We start from the raw sequence: 14,865 nt of genomic DNA, 5'->3' as shown, positions 1-14,865 counted from the left end.
CCAAGAGTGGGATTCCTGGGTCATAAGGTAAGTCTATTCCTAGTCTTTTGAGGAATCTCCACACTGTTTTCCATAGTGGCTGCACCAAACTGCATTCCCACCAGCAGTGTAGGAGGGTTCCCCTTTCTCCACAGCCTCTCCAGCATTTGTCATTTTTGGATTTTTGAATGACGGCCATTCTGCCTGGTGTGAGGTGATACCTCATTGTAGTTTTGATTTGCATTTCTCTGATGATTAGTGATATTGAACATTTTTTCATGTGCTTTTTGATCATTTGAATGTCTTCCTTGGAGAATTGCTTGTTTAGGTCTTCTGCCCATTTTTGGATTGGGTTGTTTATTTTTCTCTTATTGAGTCATATGAGCTGCCTATAAATTTTGGAGATCAAGCCTTTGTCGGTTTCTCTTGCAAAAATTTTCTCCCATTCCATAGGTTTTCTTCTTGTTTTATTTCTGGTTTCCTTTGCTCTGCAGAAGTTTGTAAGTTTCATTAGGTCCCATTTGTTTATTCTTGCTTTTATTTCTTCTAGGAGAAAATTTTTGCAATGTATGTCAGATAATGTTTTGCCTATGTTTTCCTCTAGGAGGTTCTTGCCCTTCTTATTTCACAGAATGGCACTATTATTTAGACACTGCCAAAGCCAGAAAGCTGGCCGGCATCTTTGACCTCTTCCTGCCCTTCCATCACACCTGTGGCCAATCCGTCCACCTGCTGAAATGTTTTCTTCTCTCTCCTCCTGGCAGGGCCTCAGCAGGACTTCACATGAACCTGCCAATAGTCCTCCCTGACACTATCTTGTCTCTTTCTAGATCACTTTGCATGTCTCCTCTACCTTGGAGGCACACAGAGTCCTTTGTGATGTGCACCTGTGATCTCTCCACCTGGTTGCCTCATCTGCCTCCCACACCCTGTGCTCGCTTGTAGACTATTTGCAGCTCCTGGAAGGGACCTGGCTTTGTTTGGCCTCCCTCCTTTGCATGCACAACTCCCCAGGGAGAAATGGCCTTAACATTATACATTCACCTGATCACTTCTAGTTCATCTCAGATCTCACAACTGTGGTTCCCTCCTCTGGGAGAGCCTTGGCTACAGTTCTGGCTCTCTGCCCCGAGCACCCTCTGCTGACTGTTATCCAAGCCCTCTTTACACGCCTTCTCAGCCATCACTTCATGATGAGTCCTGTGCACCTAGGAGCTCCCGGAAGCAGGGACTGTGTCTTTTTCCTCTTTATTCTCAGAGCATTGTAGAGACTCAGGTATAACGGTGGAGGGCACAGTGGTTATTCTGCAATTTCTCTAGAGTTGGAGCCTAGGGGTAACAGTCTGTTGGGAAGAAGGGCTTAGGGGATTTACCCTGAAGCCACATTTTCAATTAACATTTCATGTTGTTTTTGTCTACTATTTAAACTTACGAGTCTTAAAACACAATGACGATTTCTAAAAATTACTTTACCGATGATTGAGAAAAATGGCAGTTTTCCATACTTAAGAATATTATTTTAAGTTTGTGTGACTGGGGTGGTGGAAAATAGAAATGCAAGGGCTACTAAAGCATTCTCATCCCCTTCCCCACCCTCAGGTCCTTTGGACAGAAGAGACAGAGGGATGTGAGGAGAAGGCTTGGAGGGTGCACCGTGCAGTGCTTTTAAATTGTGACAGTTACTTGTGCTTTTTTTTACTTTTTTTTAAATGGAGGTAATGGGGCTTGAACCCAGGACCTTGTACATGCTTAGCACGTGCTCTATCACTGAGTTATACCCACCCTTCCCCCCAATATTTGTGTTTTTAGAGGGCATAATGTGCTGGTAGCAGGTACTTTAGTGTCAGACACAGTCACCTGCCTCTGACCATCACGTTAATACCTTTCCCTTGAGCTAGAGAGCTAGTCTGTTTCCAAAAGTTCAATAAATTATCTACATATTCTTTTTTCTTAAAAAAGGTATTAACTCATTTTTTTCTTTAGTATCGCCTATAAATAAAATGTGATTTTATTAACCATTTACCAAAGTGTTAAGTGTAATAAATATTAAGTACAGATTTCTGAAGCATCAGTCATCACTGAAGATCCACATTCTGCTGTTCTGTCTCTCTGTTAGTCACCTTACTTTTGGAGTTCTGGAAGCGGCGCCAGGCAGAACTTGAGTACAAATGGGACACGGTTGAGCAGGAAGAACAAGTCCGGCCAGAATAGGAGGCGCGGTGTCCCCATGTGGATATAGATGAGATTACCCAGGAAAAGCGGGCGCTGTTTAGATGCACTTGAGTCTGTTTACTTCTGGACTTGTCAGCCTTGGCTGCATGTTGGAATCACCAGGGGACCTTAAAAAATGTTGGTGCCTGGATTCCATCACTGCAAACTCTGATGGTACTTAGTGGCCTCCGGTGCATTCTGGCATAGGGAAGTTTTTAAAGCTCCTCTGGTTATTCTAATGTGCAGCCAAGTTGAAGAAGCACTGCCTGGAATGGTGGACACAGAAGAGAAATGAGGTCCTTCCTTCATATTAACTGTAAAAAGGGGGAAAAGAAAAAGACTGGTAAAACTGTATATGAAAAGAGGCATTGATTTGTATCCTTTCATAACACCAATAAAAAATGCAAAATATAAATTAGCTGCAATGACATAGATGTAGAAGGAAAGACAAATTGGTTTTTATAGTTGACTCCCATTTTTTTACATGCGCCTTCATTATTGAGGCCTCCTTTTCATCGTAGACTAGGTGCCCCTTTGTCTTGAACTAAGTCCCGGTCACTGCTCCCCCTTCCTATTGGGATGTGCACAAAGAAGCATGGCTCTCATCCTAAAGTCAGAGAAAGGGTAGAGGAAGCAGGGAAACATATGTTGAGGTGCCATCAGTGTTTGAGCAGTGTTTGACCTAGTCATTTTACATAATTGGAAATGTAAATTTATTGCTGCCACTCCTGCTGCAAAATTAAAAAAATAAAACTGTATATCTTTGTATCAACATTCCAGAGCTATGAAAAGATGATTTTTGAGTCATTTGTATTATTGCTTCTTTCCATCAGCTGAGATAATTTAGAGCTGATGGTGCTTGCAGTCAGCAGCAGCAGGAGAGTAGGTTGTGAGCATGAATAACTCTTGGGGAAAAAATGCTTTTACTAGGAGTATCTGAAAATGTCTCCAAATATAGATTTAATAAATTGAATCACAGATCTACAGAATGTTGGCACTGAAAAGATATGGAGGGAGCAAGTCAAACTCCTCTTTTTATAAATGGAAAAAAATGAGGTTCAGCTACCAATAGAAAGTGACATTTGTCTTTTACAATGTAATAAGCTTCTAATAATCCCCATTATGAATAGTTCCCATTGTTTACAACTGAAGATGGGTGTAAAAGCATATGTTGGTGAAAGACTGTACATTCAGAGATGAAAGCTGAATCTTAGACAAAATTAGATGTTCATAATGCTTTTGAGTCCTGAAAAACAAAAACTTATCATATTGGCAGCATACAAAAAATACTGAAGGAAAGTTTTTTGGTCATTTAAACTGCCAAGTTTAAATTTAAATTTGCAAGCTAATAAGTTTAAATTTTCATTGGAACATGCTTGTTGAAAAATTGAAGATGAAGACTCATTTAACTTTATCGTTCTTCCTTATTTAAAAAATTGCCTTATTATTTTTTTTTTAGTTTCTTATTTGAAGTATTTTACTTTACTTGTGAAAGCATGCTCCATTGTTTAGAGAGGCCAGCGTTGTGGTAGTGAGATCTTGGGAATGAAGTTGCCTAAATTCATATTTGAACACAGCAGCTTGCTTCCTGAGTGATCTTGGACAACTTAACTTCTCTGTGCCATAGTTTCCTATAAAATATGAATAAGAGTGTTGCTTCTTCATGACAGTGGTAAGGACGGGTCGAAGTAATGTATAGAATCTACTTGGAAGGCTTCCTGGCACAGAGGAAGGGCCATGTACTTAGTTACAGCTATTATTATACTATATCTGGTTTTATAATCCAGTTAAATCTTGATTCTTACTGATTTCATCTCTTAAAAAATTCTAAATATAAACTCTAAAATGGAAACTCTTCAACTTCATATTTGTAGCTAATTAACACATGAAGCTCAACCAAGAAACACACAGTGGACACCAGTTAGCTGCAGACACCTGTGATACTTTCTGTCCTGCACAGACTCTAAGCTGTCACTACCTTCACTTCTGAAATCAAAGGCAAGCTAAGGAATAGAGCTTTAAATCTTGGCCTCGTCAGGTGCTCAGACCATGGCAGGGAAACAGTTTACTGTTCACATGTGCATTTTCAAAAAATAGTATTTAAACGAACACTGTACATATTTTGTTGTGTGTTTGACATCATTAACAGGAAAGAAAAGGAAAAAAAAACAGGAAAAAACCCATGCATTTACAAACAAGGAGGCTATGTCTTAAAATTTTTTTTTATATTATTTTTAGGATTTAGTGACCAGTTAGGAGAAATATCATTTCATTGTTGTAATCCCTTGATTGACTAAACTTGTTTTCTTAATTAGGAAGAAGAGCGTGTTCCCTTTACCACCTGGGGAAAGTGTATACATATAACCCTTTGTGCAAGTGCTCTTTTGCTGGGTAAGAACCTGCCACAGACTTTTAAAATCTAATGTGAAATGCTGAGAAAACTGAAAGTCAAGCTGGGAACTATGTAGTCTCATAGAGAAAACTTTTTCCAGAGAACATCTGAGCCAACGCAGGGCACCGCTCTGGAGGTTCCACAGTCTCTTCTGCTCACAGTGCTTTCCCAATTCTTTTCACCTCATTTGTTCAAATCAGATCAGTGGTTTAGGATTCTCCAGGGTCTGATTAAGAGACCAGATGGAGGCATTAAGATTTCTAAAATTTTCCAAGTGTAACAACCAAGGTAAAATGTCTAAGAATAGCCTAACAAAAGGATAGTAGGAACTATCAAAAAATAAAAGTAAAAACTACTGAAAGATATAAAAGGTGCTTTAATCACACGATTCTAGATTAAAAGATCATATCTCCAAAATATCAGAAGTTATAAAATTGATTTGGGTTTATTGTGAATAAAATCATATTAGTAATATAATAATTAATAAGATAATGAGAGTTTTACTAGTTCAAGAATAGCCAGATTAGAAAATAGGGCAGGAAGTCCAGATATGGGCTCTGATATCAATAATAATTTAATATAAGTGATGGAAGGCATTACAAATCAGGGAGATAAATAAAGGTTATTCAGTGAATGGAACACTTGTTAGCTACTTGGGGGGAAAAGAAAAGATTGAAATCATACAGTGAACCATATATTGTGATAAATTCCAGAAACATTTAAAAAGTAACACAGTTAGAAAAAAAACTAGAAATAAATATGGATGAGTATACAACCTCTAGATGAACAGTAAGTTTCAGAGGAAAGTATACAAAGATTTCCATGCATCAGAGCATCCTAATTGTAAACAAAACACCAGAGAATGTTATTTGTTTACAAATCCGACAAGGGGCTAATTCCTTCAATACATAGAGAGTTCAGAACACTTCAAAGGTAATATCAAAATATCTCAGAAGCGTAGAAGGCAGAGAAGATGAACACACATTCACAAAAGAAAAAATTGATGGCACACTTCAATGGTAATTCACTCAGTGCACATCAAAATGAAATAGTTTTCCACCTCTCAAGTGACACAGCTCTGTTTATGGGGATGAAATGCCAGTGATCACCAATCCCATGCCTAGGTTACTGGATAATTTTTGTGAAGTATGGTTGATTTACAATGCTGTGTTAATTTCTGGTGTACTTCTCAAGCCTTCTTAGAAAGCAGTCTGGCAGTTGATATCGAGTCAAAAATATTCATATGTTTTAATCCACTAATTCAGCTTTGAAAAACTTTTAATCAGGAATTATTTCAAAATGGCAGGGAAAAGTCAGTATGGATGCAAGTCACAGACATACTTTTATATGTGTATATATATATATAAAATCTCAGCCAAAATATTCTTCCAACTCTTCACAAAGTAGAATAGTATGCAGTCATGAAAAAGTGTGTCCATGAAAATATTTTATGACATGTCAAAGTGTTATGCTTATGATAGATTGGAGAATTAAATTAATATATAAAATGATTTGTAATATACAAACAATGCACAGTTCTGAAGGAATTATGTCTATAGGTCAAAGCATTATTCTTATATTATTTTTTATTCATTTTCAGAGTTGGAGTCTTTTGATTGTAGGTGACAAAATCAATCTCCAATGTGTTTAAACGACAACCAAAAAATGAGGATCCATGGGATTTATTGGTTCCTGTAAATGAAAACCTCAGGTCTGAGGTCTGGCTTCAGTCAAGGAGAGATACCCTAGCCCAGATGATGTCAAGGGCTGCTTTTGTCCTGTCTTCATTCTGTGTCCAAAGATGTCTCAGCATGATGCTTCTAGGCACGCAGCATCCCAGATCATCCATCCAAACCAAGACAGGTCTCTTTTGGCAGCTTCCTCTCTTGATAGAGGAAGCTTATGATTCACATGGGCATCAGCATGTATCTCCTCACATAATAGTGGCTCTTCCTGAGTTATTTGTCAATTCTCCAATCATGTGCGAGGCCAATAGAATGAGGGGTATTATTTGTCTTAAACCAACTGAGATCTACTTCTGGTGCTTCAGAAAGAGTGGGTCAATCGAGGTTAAATCACAGGACTAAAAACAAAAGGGAGGTTATTTATCCTAAAGCCAGTTCTGGGTCCTCTTCTAAGACTGGGGACAGATCCAGGACAGCAGTTCTGTTCACTACTGAGTACTTTCAAATTTTCTTTAATGAGCAAATGTTAAATTTATGATCAGAAAAGATGATAAGTAAGAAGAAACTTGAGGAAGGAGAATGGAAAGCTTTCCTGTTTCTTAAGAAATAGTGAACCCATTAAGTGCTTGGAAGAAAAATGGAAATGTGTCAAGTTTGTAAAAGTTCTGAAATGAATTAGAATTGATTTTACAGACCATGTAGGAGACAGTGATATACAGTTAGTGTGTCTTTGGGCTGTTTGAGTATTTCAGTACTTTCACTTAATAGTTGCTTCATTTGGGGCAAATTGCAACATCTCCACGTGGCTCTATTTCCACATCTGTAAAAGAGATATAATATTACCTTCCCCACAGGGTGATTGTGAGGATTTTTAAAAATAGATGTGTGCTGAAGCAATAGTAAGTATTTAAGCATTCTTAAATATTATGTTTACTTAATACATAATTAAAAAATTATTATGCAAGCTTTTAAAAAATGCTTACTATTTAAATGACCTATATGTGCTGTACAAGAGAGGAAGGCTTAATATACCTTCTATAATACATTTTTCTCAGCCTTAACTAATTTTCACATTTAATCACACACACACCAAAAAGTTATTCCTTTCACAAGCATGAAGACTTAACTGTGAAGAAAAGGACGATGAAAGAGAGTAGAGGAGAAAATAAAATGCTTTCTCTACAAACTGATGGCTTAAAAACTAAGAAAAACACCTTTTTAAGACTTTGGTCACCATATTCATAGCTTATACTTAGGTAGAGTTTTTCACATGCCTGCGGTTAATGTTCCAATTGTTTTCACAATTAGTAAATAATTGACTCATCACAATAGTCCTATAAATTGCTATTCTTATCCCCCCATTATATGGGTGAGGAGATTGAAGCCCCTAGAGGTTAAGAAGTTTGCACAAGGCCGGACAGCTAGCATCGGAGCTGGGATCCAGATGCAGGAGTGTGGCTCCAGGAGGGGCTTGTAAACACTCCCACTGCTCTCCCCTGCAGGTGCAAGCCAGCCGCCCGCTGTTACTGTAAATAACATGATGTGGTTCACTTAGTCCTGAAATTCACATTCTTTGTAGCTTTCTCTCTGGGGCAGCCAGCAGGAGCAGCCAGGGACACTGAGTACATGCTTCTGGACTATGACCAAGAACGTAGATGGAAGGAAAACTGTTTAAAAATGGGATCTTTAATGTGCATTCTTCAGTGGCCAGAAAAAAACCTGCCTAGTGAGGAACTGAAACCCTATTAGCCACGTGCAAATTATGCTTCAGACACCCCCGCTGCCCTTGGGTCCACACAGTCAGAACTACAGTGGATCAGGGACATGAAACTTGTGCAAATGCAGGGAGTAGGAATACCTGCCATTTTAAGATCTCAAGGAGTATGAAAAGCATGTGAAGCTCTCATCAGCAGAGACCTGCTGTCACTTCCACTCTTTCCCTCAGGGCATGTCCACAGCTTCACTGGTTCTATTCAGAATGAAGACGACAGCTAGCACCTGCTGACCCCTGAATCAGTGATAGGTTCTCCCTTGAAAGGAAGCATATCCCCTTCATGGGTTACAACTAGTTCATAACCTAAGTAATTCTACAGATGTAGAAGGGATACTTTCATTGGTTCTGCTATCACAGACTTCCCTCCAAAAGAACATGCCACCAGTTACCCCATTTTCACCCATTAAAATATACTAAACAGGCTTCCTTCTTTAGTGCAGTTTTAGGTTTACAGAAAAATTCACAGAAAGTGGAGTTCCCATATATTCCCTATGCCCTGCACACAGCTGCTCCTGCTGCCAGCGTGTTACATTAGTGGATGCACTCATTCTTTTTGACATCTTCCATTCCTCCTCCACTAAAATTTAACATGCCTGATATTCACGTCTCTTATGGCATTTACGTGCGATTTATATCACTTCTCACCTTTATGTGAAGTTTACAACACATGCATGTTTTCTGTTTAAGCTGGGTTGGGGGCAAGTTTTCTGTGTAAAAATACGATCATTTGTGAGTCTCATGCTGCTGGGTTTTTGGGTTGTCAGGTCCTGTTGACCATTGCTTCAGTTATTTGGATAATTGTCTACGGACTTTCAGTGTTCATTGTATTTTCTGCAAAACTTCCCAAGAACCTGAATGGAACAGACCCAATCCAAAAGTACCTGACTGTGCAGGTGGGCCATGCCCATCACTGCTTCCCTCATCAGTTTTATCATCATGGTGACCCTGAACGCCATATATGAGAAAGTGGCAATCATGATGACTGACTCTGGTAAGCTCCTCCAGCAGCTGAGATAATTTCTACACCAGTTTTAGAACCAGGTCAAAAGAGAGACTATCTTTTAGGCACTTCAATTGCAGTACATTATAGTCTTTAGTTAACTTCAAGTGCAAACCTATTTTCTCTAGCCTATATGAGAAGTGAATTAGCTCCATTTTTGCATTAGTAAAAGGGACAAAGGAAGCTTTAGAATGTCCAAGCTCCGTGTAAGTATGTCAGTGCTTAATAATAATTTCAATTACATTAGATAATGTACCCTACTGTTGAAAGTAAATAGTCTCTGTATTGCAAATAAGTGGAAGAGGGTCGTGGCTCCAGTGGCAGATTTGCTTGTGCGTTATGGAGAGGATAAGTAATTACACTGTTATGTGTCTTCCCCCCATGCTTTTCCTGTTAGTGTAGCTCCATTCTCATCAGCTGTGGCTTCTATAATAAATGTTTCTTCTCTCTGGCTTGTATCCCACCCAGCGGCTTAGCAGCCTAAGTTAAGTGCTTCCCACACATTGCATGTGGCTGGGTGATTCTCCCAGTGGTCTGCTCAGTGGTCATCTTCTGAAAATACTAAGACCAATTCAAATTCTGAACTAGGAGGATGACCCGTTTTATGTTCCCCAAATGCTTCTAGCAAGTTGCCCCGTGTTTTGTTTGTCTTCTTCAATAGTCCTACCTTACTGCCGTTCAGGGAGACAAGAGAATATTATTTAGCAGGATGTTTAGAAGTAGCTTTCTTTCAAATAACACCTGACAGAGGACAGTTCTTGCCCATTGGATACTGTTGTGCTTATAAATTTTAAGGAACGGGTGATTTTTTTTTTTTTTTGCCTTGTGGGATATTGCGTTCTTAGTGGGAGAAACTCTTACAACAATGTGTACAGTTGGACTTAACATAGTGGATATGTTAAGAAATTCAAAACAGCTGATATGAAAACAGTGTGAAGTGTGTGTGTATATATATATATATATATATATATATATATATATTTATATACATATTTATTGTGTTAACTCATGTGTCCGTGGCTTTGATTAGGGTCTCAAAGCCGTTCACAGTTTTACAGACTTACCTTTTCTTTATTCTAGCTGCAGAGCTCCCAAGGACCAGACTGACTATGAGAACAACCCAGCCATGAAGGTGTTCTTGTTCCATTTTGTCAACTACTACTCCTCGTGTTTCTACATCACATTCTTTAAGGGCAGATTTGTGACTTATCCGTGAGATCTGGTGTATTGCCTGTAACAATACAGAAATGAAGAGGTGTGAATACAGCTTTGTGTTCTGACAGTCTAACCTGTTTCAGGTTTTCTCTTAGTTGCCCAATGAGGAGTGTCTTTACTCTCTGTTCCTTAGATTTTTTTTTAGGCATAAAATAATGACTTTATTTCATGTTAGAGCTATCTAAAATTTAGATGAGATTTTCTTTCTAATAGTCCAGTGTGACCCAAGTGGCTGTCTCCTTGAACTGATGACACAGTTGACAATAATCATGGGAGGACAGTCCATCTGGAATAACATACAAGAAGTGTTACTTCCGTGAGTACTCAGTCATGTGATCTTGGGGTGGGAATGGCTCACCCACCCACGTCATTTTCCTGCGAGCCCATCTCTAGAACAGGGGAGACTCTCTGCTTATTAAAGCTCTCCAGATAAGATGATCCAGCCAACATTATAAACGTACCTGCTGTTTAATAATTATGTTTAAATACCTTCCTTTTTATGTTTAACATAAATCCTCAAGTGCTATAGTCTCTGCTTATTAGCACATCACTGGGGACTGACTGATCAGAGCCCATTGAGAGATGGCCCTTTTTGGGGCCATGAACTAAGTTTTCCTACAACTTCCTGCAAATTTCTCCTCCTTTTATATATGCATTTAAAAATCCATAACAGGAATTTGTTGAGTGCCTAGTATGTGCTAGTCACTGTATTAAATGTTGTACAAATATGTATGTGTGCGTGTGTGTGTGTGTACAATTTAATCACCCAAAGAATCCTTATTCTTATCTTCCTTTTGTAAATGAAGATCCTGTGGCTTAAAGAGGGTAACTGATTTGCCCAAGCTCTCATTGCCAATAAGAGACCACTGTGGGACTCAGATGTAAGACCCTATCTCTCTGAATCCAGGTTCTTCGAAGAACAGAGACTCTCTTAGGGTCCGAAGGCACAGGGTTACATAATGTTTTAAGAGACACTTGTCTAAAATAATAACAACAGAGGTTTTGACTTACTGTTCTCTTCCTAAAAATGAGAAAAGCAGATGTTAGCAAAGGTCACACTGTCCTTTTGATTTTCACATAAGCACAATCCCACATCAAAGTGGACTGTCCAGTGTTATCTGCAATTTCTGAACATTTCAAGAAGCTTACTGTATTCGCTTTCTGTTGCTGTTGTAACTAGTATCCCCAAACATCATGGTAGTAGGAAGAAAAAAGAAAAAGTCTCCACTAAACAACACAAATTTAACCTTGTAGGGTTCTTGAACACAGAAGCCTGCTGAAGTCAAAGTGTTGGCACGGCTGTTTCTGAAGGCCTCAGGGGAACCTGTATCTTTGACTTTTCTGTCTTCCAGAGGCCACCTGCGTCTCTTGGCCTGTGACCTCTTTTCTCTATCTCAAGGTCAGCATGGTTGTGTGCCTCTGACTCTGATCCTGTGGTCAGATCTCCTGTCCTCTCTCCCCTCTTCTGCCTCCTTCTTCCTCCTTTAACGACCCTGGTGATTACACTGGGCCCACATCTATAATCCAGCTGGTCTCTCTTAGAGTTGACTGGTTAGCAACCTTAACCACATCTGCAACCATAGGCCCCTTTGCCAGGGAATCTGACCTCTTCCTATGTTCTGGGGATAAGGACATAGACATAATGGCGGGGAACATTTTTCTGCCTACCACACTAACTTTTCTAAGATAATTTCTGGCTTTGAGTTTCTGTTTTCATGAAACTGTTGATCTCTCTTCTGTCTTGCCTTCCACACCAGCATTCTGCTCCTGGCCAACCTAACTGCAGAGCTCGCCCCTCTCTGTGGTGTCCCCCAAAACCACTTACACAAGCAGGTCTTATTGTTGTTTGTAGCATGGGGGAGAAACTCAAACAACTTGAATTTTGAAATAAAAAACCTCCATCATTTTAAAATCTTCCATGCCACTATAAAAAAATTAATTTTTTTAACTTGGTTTTTTAATTTTTAAACTATTTTAAACTTTGTAACTTTTTTTAAACTTTACTTTTTTTCTTATCATCCTTCATTGTAGGCTCCAGAAACCTGGTATTCTGCCCACCACATCCAAGTTTCTTTTCATTGTTTCTCCTCCCTTCCCTAACCTTCCTTCTCTCTCCCTTATTACCAAGTTTCTGTCCATTCTCTTTATAGGGCAGTTAAATTATTTTTTCTTTGTTTCTTTCTTTCTGTTTTTGCCGAGTGAACATCTTTGGGTGTCAGTGTGTCCTTCCAAGTTTCTTCACATGGGCTCCATCTTTCAGCTTCAGTATGGATTACTGGGGTCTGTCTCAAAACAAAGGCATTTCCCTTGTCCCCCAGCTCACCACGCCCCTCAAAAAAAAGATTCTGATCTTCGCTGTGAAATGAAACTTTTTTTTCCCTACTGTGCAGTAGACAACCCTTAACCTGAGCTCACAGTCAGATATTTCCAGAGGAGTAAAAGTAGGTCATGTGCAAATAATACTACTTTTCTCTGTGAAAAGTACTAGATCAGATAGAGGAAATACTTAACTCAGATTACTCAAAAGAATTTCCTGAAGGAAATAAGTAAATTATTTAATACTAAATTTTGTTGAATCTGGTAATCCGTGAGCTATTTTTACCAATCAAGAAGGATATATTTCCAAAACAGTTACTTAGCAGTTTATGTGAAATGAAACTTGCTCACATGAACTAGTTTAAAATAAAGGATGCATTATAGTATCTGTGGTCTGTTTATACCTTCGCTTAAGTAAGCACATTGTTCTAGGTTCCAGTGAGCTGAACTTTGCCTCCATGTATTTCTACTAGGGGCTAAAATATTTAGAGAATATATTTTGTATTATGTTTCCCTTTTTTGAAAACCAGGAATTCTGAATTTTAGCCAAGTTCGAGGGTGGCTTGTTTTTTCCTCACTGCCTCTTCTCTTTGTATAAGTGCAGTTTCCTTCTTAATTTTTCATATAAAATCCTAACTTACCAAAGATCTATCAATTACTGTTGCTGCACCAAAACTATACCCATCCTCAAAAATACATAGGAAGGGAAAAGAAAACTTATCAAAATTAGCGACAATTTTCATGCTATTTAAATATGTCTAAAGGAACATAATGAAATGAATTTCACTGTATCTCACCTGCCTCCATCCCCCCAATCCCATGTAGGGTTCTTGAGTAGGATTCTGGGAGCAAATAAAGAAGGACAGTGATGCCGTGATCCAGGCTCCCTCTGGGGTCTCCCCAGCACTTGGATCGGCACCTGGTATAACGTAGGTCTCAGTCCGAGCCAGCTGAGTGAGTGACTGACTCACAGGCATCGAATGCGTAACATCAGTGAATTAACAGCATTCTTTGTAGGACTCAGAGGATAAGCTGAGTGCCCTGTGGCCTTCCCAGCCTCACATACCATTTTGATGTTGGGGTCATTTCTGGGAATGTTATTCTGTACTGGACAAAAGGCTAGTACAATTCCAGGGTTAAGCAACTTTCCTAGGGAAATTTTATGATAAAATATTAAGAAAAATAGTTAAATGCCCAAAATGACATAGCATTGTCTTTTGGTGTTTAGATAATGTATGGCTGTAATTTTCTTACTTTATATGTTTTCTACATTTTCCACTGTGCGTATGTACTACTATATAATAAGAAAATCTAATGATTAAAAGAGAAAATCTCTCTTCTCCAGATATGATTTGGTTAGAGGATGAGTCAGATACATATAATAAGAGAATCTTAAATACATGTGTCCATAATTCACTCTTTAAGTTCAGGAACAGGAAACTCAGGAATGAAATAGATTAAGAGAATCAAAAATACTTGTATTCAAGATTAGCAAGTAGGAGTGTCCTCAACAGAAATGGTGATAATCTATAATTCAGGGATTAAATGTGATAATAAAGGTACAAAGACAACATGAAGTAGAAAATGCCACGTGGCAAGCACAGAGTAAAGGGCAATTTACTATGATTATGCCAATATGTGTGGTCAATTCCCAAGCAAATGATTGTGTAACCCCAGCTAGAGGGAGAAAGCTTCCAGCCTTGGCTGGAGAGGGGGGAGGATCCAGTGTCTGTATTTTTTAAAATGTCTAAAGGTGCTTCTCATGTGCAAATTGATATCCCTGCATGAGAACCATAACCCAACAGAAAACCCAAAAGACCGAGGACAATGATGGGTGGATGACAGCCCAAGCTTTTCTGCCACTGATGAGTGGTTCCACTCAGGAAGACTGAGCAAGAGGCTCAGAGTCTTAGCTAAGGACAAGCAAGTCGGGACTTCTAATATGACCTAATTCCACCGACGTGGGAGGGCAGTTCAGCACAAGAAGGGAGCGCCAGGTGAGTTAACATGGAAGTTTCATTCTGGATCCAAACCGTGATGGATTTGGGTCCCGGAGGGTAAAAGCCCTTCTTCGCTGGGGCATGGACAGGATTCCACAAGTGGCTGACACAGGAAGTATGAGGCAGAGAAAAATTCCCCCAGGAGAATCCCGAGTCTGGTTGCCAGGGAGGGTGATGGATGAGCGCGGTTCCAGCACCACCCGCACCGCAGGGCTCCGAGTGGCTGTGGAGCTGCGCGCCCCTGGCCGGACTTCAGACCTGCCTGCAGCGCTCTGGGCTGCGGCCTGGGGAGT

This window comes from Vicugna pacos, chromosome 11 (assembly GCF_048564905.1).
Source record: "Vicugna pacos chromosome 11, VicPac4, whole genome shotgun sequence".
Taxonomy (NCBI): domain Eukaryota; kingdom Metazoa; phylum Chordata; class Mammalia; order Artiodactyla; family Camelidae; genus Vicugna; species Vicugna pacos.
This window is presented reverse-complemented; position numbering follows the sequence as displayed.